Raw genomic sequence first — 8,443 nt, 5'->3', positions numbered from 1 at the left:
AGCTCTGTTCTGGCAAACTTCCCTGTGTAAAAGTCAAGGCCACAGGTCCACTTGAATAGCTAATAATGGGCCCAGGGGAGGGGGGACAGCCTGGGGCTTTTCTCTTGGGGCCTTGTGGACCTCCAGGGCTTCTCTCAACACCACCCTCCTCTGAGCGCCCCCAGAAGTCTTTTGCTTACCTGAGAGTTCACAGTCCCCAGACCCCCCACCTCATGGGCCAGCGTCTGAGCCTCCCTCATTGCTAAGGAGGCTCCCACCCACGGCCCTGTGCCCCAGCCCACTTCTGCCCAGCTCACAGACCACCTGGGAGGGGCCACAGTCCATTCAGGCTGCTATAACAAAAATGCCATACACTGGGGTAGCTTTTAAACAACATATTTATTGCTCACAGTTCTGGAGAATGGGAAGTCCAAGATCGTGGTGCTGGCAGAGCTGGTATCCAGCGAGGACCTGCTTCCTGATTCATAGATGGCTGTCATTTAGCTGTGTCCTCCTGTGGTGGAAAGGGTGGGGGAGCTTTCTGCGGTCTCTTTTATAAGGGCACTAATTCCATTCATGGGGCTCCATCCTTATGAACTAAAAGCCCTCTAAAGGCCTCACCTATTAATCCCATCACATTGAGGGTTAGGATTTCAATGTATGAGTTGGGGGGGCGGGCACAGACATGCAGTCCATAGCCAGCATGTAAGTAGAAAGGGGATACTTCTGCTAAAATGCAGAATACTCCCAATAGTCTCCTAGCCCACTAGGCTGAAGCTTCCAGAGCTGTATCGAGGTCCACCCTCACCAGCTCCTCCAAGAGATGCTGAGCATCCGCTGGGTGCCAGCCCCGCTGGCCCAGGTCATCATCGGAACACTGGGCTAAAATGCATTTCATTCAAAAGACTGACTGCTGGGCTGCCACTAGCCTCACATTGAAGTGCACCGTTGATGGGAGTCTGAGGTGGTCCAGCAGGACTGGACTGAAACTGTCACACTGGTGATGAGAGAAAGAAGAAAGAAGAAGAGAGAAACTCGTGGGCAAGGCTGCCCTGCCCGCCATGAATGGAGGTGAGGGGACTTGGGCTTCTCTTGGATTCATGCATTTATGAGTTTGACTTATACTTTGAACTGCTTGACCTTTTCCCCACTGAGCACATATTACTGCTTTAATTAAAATATTTTAAAATATATAATAAAAATATGGCCCCCAAATTTTTTCAGGCAAAACAGCTTAGAAAAAACCCCTGTACTCTCTCACCCCTCACCCCTTCTCTGACCTTCATTCAACAAGCATTTATTGAGGACCTTCTGTTTTCCAAGTCCAAAAGAGAATGACGTAACCCCTGCCCCGGGGACAGAGCACTACAACGAGACAGACCCATAACCAAAATGCTACCACAAATGGGACCCAAGTTCACAAAGCTGGGCTCTTAGGATTTGTGCAGTTTAGTGGATACCGGTTACACTTGGGTTAAAAATAAAAAAATAAATTTAAAAAAAACACTGCAGAGCCAAACACAAGCGCATAATATTAGCAAATGAACCACCCTCCCTCCATCCTCATGTCCTGTTGATTTTACATCACAAAGACCTTCCTGTCTGGGGCCCCGGCCTCAGAGTCCATGGCGGCGCCCATGATGCAGCTCAGCCTGGGCCTCCCCTCATCCCTCCCCAGAGCGAAGCGGTGGAGATGATGGATCAGATCGTGCACTGGGTGCGGGAGGACCCCTCTGGGCTGGGCCGGCCCCAGCTCCCTGGGGCCCCGGCCGCGGAGTCCATGGCGGTGCCCATGATGCTTCTCAGCCTGGTGGAGCAGCTCGGGGAGGCCGACGACGAGCTGGCGGGCAGCTACGCGGAGCTGGGGGACTGGTGCGCTCGGAGGATTCTGCGGCACGTGCAGGTGGGGGCAGGGCAGCGGGCGGACGGCGGCCGCCAGACAGGGCCTGGGGAGCTGGGGGGCAGGGCGACCCCCTACGCCCCACCCCCGGGGCGCCTCCTCCGCCCGCACCCACCCCCGGAGCCGGGCGCCGGTGGCTCCCTTTACAGACTGGGGAGATGGGGCGAGGTGCGGGCCCAGAACCCTCGGGAAGGGAAGGAGGGCCCCGGGGGAGCCGGGGTGGGTGCCAGAGCCCCAGGCACGTCAGGGAGCAGGAAGCCTGGCCGGACTCAACTTCGTTCCACTTCAAAGTCTGGTTGGAGATGACAGGTGAGTGGCACGTGCCCGGAGGATGGGAATGGATGCAGCCTCAGCCTTGACTCAGAAGCCCCACCCCCCAGACCAGGAGACGCCTGCACTCTGGGAAGCTGAATGGGAGGTGCTGAATTGTTGGGGGTGGGGACTGCTGACCCTGAACCTCTAGAAGCCTCACAGCACCGAGCTGGCACGGAAGATGGCCAAGGCCAAGTCCCGAATCTCGCCATCAGAGAATGAACTTCTGAGATTCAGTAATTCTGAAATTTTCTCCAAATGTAACTGTTATTCCAATTTCGTTACACACTTTCATCCTCCGACTTTCAGGACCCATGCTCTCAGTTGCCTGTGACTGGTTCATTGGGTCCTTGTGCTGTGCACTTGCCTCAGCATGACCTCATGCTTTTCGAGGATTTGAGAAGAAAGGTTTCAGTAGTATGTTTTCCACAAGGAAGTTTGTACTGATAAATGGAATAGTTATAAATGGAATATTTCCTGCCATATCAAGAAACAAAGGATGTCACAGTCACCAACGATTGCAGCCCTCCAAAGTGAGCTGGTGAGCCCTGAGGAAACTCCGGGCTGAAAAGAATACCTTGCCATCCCGCAGCCATCAGGCTGCAGCCACTCCCCGCGGTGAGCCCTGAGGAAACTCAGGATGAAAAAACACAGGATACTGGCCCCAGATAGCTGAGGTACATGTCAAAGGAATGATTTCAGTGAGCCCAGACTCTTGCATCTTCCCAGACATAGAAAAGCGCTAAATTCCTTACCTTGAGACGTCTAGTTTTCTTTCATTAACAGTAATCTTTTGATGTTCCCAACTACCTGCTCTTCATTGCAAAACTCCTATATATCCTGGCTCCTCCCCTCGCCTCCTTGGAGCAGTTTCTCAGAGTTATCTGAAACGCTGTCTCCCGGGCTGCAGTCCTCATTTTGCCTCAAATAAAACTTAACTCGCAACTCTCACGTTGCGCATTTTTTAAGTCAACAGAACCTAGGATTAACAGTTTGGTCAAATCTCAAAAACCCATTGTCTTTAGTCACTGAAAACTGTCGGCATCTATAGCAGTTCTTGTGACAAGATTTCCTTGAAATTTTTTAGCAATTTAAGCATTTCGTAAAGTCTGGTTTGACGTTTGTTTAGTTGAGACCAAATTGTTTTGTTTTGTTTTGTTTTGTTTCTAGCCTTCTGTTTATTTTCTTTAACAGCTTTATTGAGATACGACTCACACATGATACAATTCACCCATTTGAAGTGTACAATATGATGATGTTCAAAACCATCACCAGTTAATTTTAGTACATTTTGTCAGGTCAAAAAGAAACGCTAAACCCTTTAACTATCACCCCCCCACACATCAACCCCCATCCCTCCTGTTTTGAGAGCCTCGTTTTTCTCTAAAACTTGATTCTTTTCTTCATACCTTCAATTCTTTATTATTTCAGGATCAGAGATGATTTATCAAAGACAGAGTTGTATACAACTTTGGAGATTTTCCTTCTGGAAAATCTTACAAAATGAGAATTCCCCGTAGGACTTTTTCTGAAAATATTCATGACCTAAATGGAATCAAACAGCTGAGTACTAAATTTCATTCTTAAAGTTCTTTTACTCAGTGCAGTGAATGCTGTGCTGGTACACCGAACCACTGAATGACGTTATTATTCTGCATTGTATTATTATTTTAAAATGTATAAATGTTCTGTATTTTATATTCTTTTAAATTTATTTTAATTACACAAGCAAAACATGGGTATAAGCTCATTTTAAAATATTAAACAAATAGGGGTAAAATAGAGGCCCTTTTGGCCACTCTCTAGGCCCCTCCTAATCCCCCCGAAAGGATTCTTCCTGACATTTTCCGCACATTCACATGCATATAGATACATATACGTGGGAGAGTTTCTCACACTATATGATTATTCTGCAGCTTACTCTCTTCATATAATGAAGCATGCCTGGGATAGAGCTTCTAACTACAGCTCAGTATTCCACAGCACAGATATAGCATGCTTTGTTCCCTGCTTCTGCTCCCTGGTGCACATTCAGGTGTCTTGCAGGGTTTTGGAAACAATGCTGCATGGGCAGCCTTGCCCCATCACACAGGACAGGATGGATGCTGAGTCAGGTAGGGCGGCACTAGATGGCTTCAACAAAGAGTCCACCAATAATGTGGTGGTTTACGGAAGACTGAAGATTATTCCTTGCCCACAGAAGTCTGAGCTGAGCGGTCCAGGTTGATGTGGCAGCTCTGCCCTGTACAGTCACTCAGGGACCCCGGGTCCTTGCATCTTGTTTATTCTGTCTCCTCCAGACCAGCTTATATGCCCCCCCACAATGCACAGCAGACCAAGACTTCGGTAAAATGCAATAAAGACGTCATGGCGATGTTGAATTGCTATAACAGCTTCATAACACTTCTTCCTGATGTCTGTACTAGCCTCATCATCGACCACTAACAGACAGCTAGTGGCTGAGCAGTGGTCCAGGGACCATGCCCAGGAGCTCGGCTCAAGGACATTGCCTTGACTGCGGGGTCAGCTCCTGCAGTGGCACACCCGTGCTCGGGCACCAGTGAAGTGAAGGGGCCACCACACCAACCCCATAGGAGACTGGGAAACCGTCTAGCTGAGCTGCCCAGCGCCCAGGAAAGACAGCCTCAGGTGGGGACAATGAACAGTCTCCTCCACAGATACTCAGAAGTGGCATTTACTGGGTTCAAAGGATACGGGCACTTAAAAAAATAGATACTGTCAAACTTCCCTCCAAAAGAGCCTGTATCAAGAGTATATACGAGCTCCCACTTCCCCCCACCCTTGCCAACACTCATGGGAAAATGGTATCTCCTTGTTATCATTAGCATTTTCCTGATTACTAACAGTCAGGTTGAGCACCTTTTCAAATACTTATGGGCCGTTCCCATTGACGCTTCAGCGAACTGCTTGTTCATATTCTTGTCTTTTTTCCTTTTGACTTGTAGTTCTTCTTATCTGCTTGACATTAGCCCTTCATCTGTTATACGTGTTGCATATGCTTTCTTCCACAGTTATTTATTTTTAACTTAGTTTATAGTACATTTATTGTGATGCAGAAGTTGTATTTTTTATCCTTATGCCGTCAGATGTTAGCGAGTTTTCCTTTTGTGGTGTCTGCATATTTGCTTAATAACATCTTTATCCAAGGACTAGAAAGATATAGTCCAGTTTTCTTTTTATAAATCTGTTTTTATAGTTTTACTTTTTTTTTTTTTTTTTTTTTTTTTGCGGTACGCGGACCTCTCACTGTTGTGGCCTCTCCCGTTGTGGAGCCCAGGCTCCGGACGCGCAGGCTCAGCGGCCATGGCTCACGGGCGCACCCGCTCCACGGCATGTGGGATCTTCCCAGACCGGGGCACGAACCCGTGTCCCCTGCATCAGCAGGCGGACTCTCAACCACTGAGCCACCAGGGAAGCCCGGTAATTTTTGTATTAAAGAAATTTTTTTTGTTTGTTTTTATGTATTTAATTAGGATCCCTTTTCTTTTTTGGCTTCTGAGGTCTAAGTTGTACTTTAAAAGTTGTTCCCTCCTCCAACATTATATTTTAAATGTACCATTGTTTCTTCTAGTAGTTTTATCATTTTGCTTTTTTAATCTTTAAATCTTATCCATCTGAAATTTAGTTTGCTGTATGAGGTAGGGATTCAACTTTATATTTTTCCGAGATGGCCACTTAGGGGTCCCAACACCATTTATTGAGTGACTCATTTTCCCCTGAACTGAAATAACAGTTTTATCATATACTAAATTCTTATTTCTATTCAGGTGTATTTTAGACTTTCCTTCTTTTCCTATTCTGTCATTGTCTTCATACACCATTACCATACTTTTTAAATTACTGTACGTTTATTATGTTTTAATATCTGATGGCTATTTTCACTCCTTTAGTTTTCCGTAGTAATATATGAGAATCACCTCGACAAGTTCCAACAAATTATATCTTATTTTTGAGATCATTTTTAGTTTATAGATTGATGTAGGGAGATTTTGCATCTCTTTGAAGTTAAATTTTCCTGCCTGAGAACTTGGTAGACCTTTGCATTCAGTCAGGACTTTTTTTTATGTCCCAGAGGAACATTTTAAAGTTTCTTTTCATAGGTCTTGCATATTTCTTGTTAAGTTCATTTCTAGATATTTTATCTTTTTTGTTAAATGGAGTTTTTTCTTTCATTATGTCTTCTAGTTTGTCATTTGTCTAAATGATTCTGTACCCAGCCAACTTAGTGCATTCTTCTTAACTCTTTGTGACATTTTAAAGTAGATTCTCTTGGATTTTCCAGATATAGAGGCATATCATCTGCAAAGAGTCATCATTTCAATTCTGTTTTGTAATGTTTTAACCTTTCAAATTGTGAAGTACAACACAGATGCGGAGAACGGTGTAAATCATGTATGTTTTTCATGCATTTCCTGAACTTTAAATAAAGTGAACATGCTGTTAGGGACTTCCCTGGCAGTCCAGAGGTTATGGCTCTGCGCTTCCACTGCAGGGGGCATGGGTTTGACCCCTGGTTGGGGAACTAAGATCTCATGTGCTGTGTGGCGCAGACAGAAAAAAAGTGAATATACTTTTATAACCATCCCCAGATCAAAAACTTAGAGTCCTACCCTCTGGCCCCAGCATGTCTGCTCGAAATCATCTCCCTCTCCCTCCCTAACTTCTATGGTAACCATTTCCCTGCTTTTCATCAGAGTTTCGCCACCTGAACATACATCCAACCATAAAAAATGTGCTTTAAGTTTTCCTCTTTTAAAACTTTATATAAATAGAATTGTAATTTATGTATTCTTCTGTGTCTTGCTTATTTCACTCAGCACTGTCTTTAAAATTCACCCATGCTGTAGTATATATAGAGTTTATTCTCATATTTTGGTAGGGTATTCCTCTGTATAACTTTTTATTTATTTATTTTTGGCTGCATTGGGTCTTTGTTGCTGCACGTGGGCTTTCTCTAGTTGTGGTGAGCAGGGGCTACTCTTCGTTGCGGTGCACGGGCTTCTCATTGCAATGGCTTCTCTTGTTGCAGAGCACGGGCTCTAGGCGCGCGGGCTTCAGTAGCTGTGGCATGTGGGCTCAGTAGTTGTGGCTCACAGGTTCTAGAGTGCAAGCTAATGGCACATGGGCTTAGTTTCTCCACGGCATGTGGGATCTTCCCAGACCAGGGATCGAACCCATGTGCCCTGCATTGGCAGGCGGATTCTTAACCACTGCGCCACTAGGGAAGTCCCTCCTCTGTATAACTTTACCATAGCTTATATATCCATTCTATCCTCGCTGGATAGTGGATTTGTTTTCAGCACCCAAATGCTATGATGAACCATTGTTTCAGTTCCCTGTGACTGTCTTAACAGTACCACAAACTTGGTGGTTTACTACAATAGAAATTTACTGTGTCACCGTTCTGGAAGCCAGAGATCCAAGATCAAGGTGTCAGCAGGGCCCTGCTCCCTTTGAAGGTTCTAGGGGAGAATCACTCAACCTCTGCCCCTGATCACATGACCTTCTCCTCTTCTGTCTATCCAAATCTCCCTCTGCCTTGCTCTTACAAGAACACTTGTCATTGCATTTAGGGCCCACCCAGATAACCCAGGATGATCCTATCTCAAGATCCTTAACTTCGTCACACCTGCAAAGACCCTTTTTCCAAATAAGGTCCCATTCACAGGGTCTGGGAGTTAGGATGTGCACGTATCTCTTGGGGGCTACTGTTGAACCCATTACAACCACCTACACTTGTTTCCTGGTGCCAACGTACATAAGTTTCCCCAGAGTTTGTATACTTGGCAATGAAATGTTGGCTCATAGAAGTATGCCTTCAATCTTCTCACAAAATGCCAGCCTGTTTTCCAGCACGCATTCCCGTCAGCAGTGTATGAAATTAATTTTCCATTGCTCCACAGGTGTGCCAACTCTTAGAATCGTCAGACTTTTTGGTTCCCACCAATCTGGTGGGTGTGTAATGTGAAAAAAAATGTCTGTTCAAAACTTTGGCCCATTTTTATACTGTGTTATTTGTCTTTTTCTTGTTATTTTGTTCCTTCTATCTTCTAGTTAGGAGAATGTTGTCAGTGATGTGTGTTTCCCTTCTCTTCTCCAAATCTCCCATCAGAATCTCTTATGTGGCCCACCCTAACTGAAACCTATAGGAAAGGGAATTCTGGGAAATGTAGTTCAGGGTACTCAAGATGACAAATTACAAAACCACTCCAATCCCTTTATTTAACTCTC

The sequence above is a fragment of the Tursiops truncatus genome, chromosome X (genome assembly GCF_011762595.2).
Source record: "Tursiops truncatus isolate mTurTru1 chromosome X, mTurTru1.mat.Y, whole genome shotgun sequence".
Lineage (NCBI taxonomy): Eukaryota > Metazoa > Chordata > Mammalia > Artiodactyla > Delphinidae > Tursiops > Tursiops truncatus.
The sequence above is the reverse complement of the archived record's forward strand: the minus strand, read 5'-3'. Positions refer to the sequence as shown.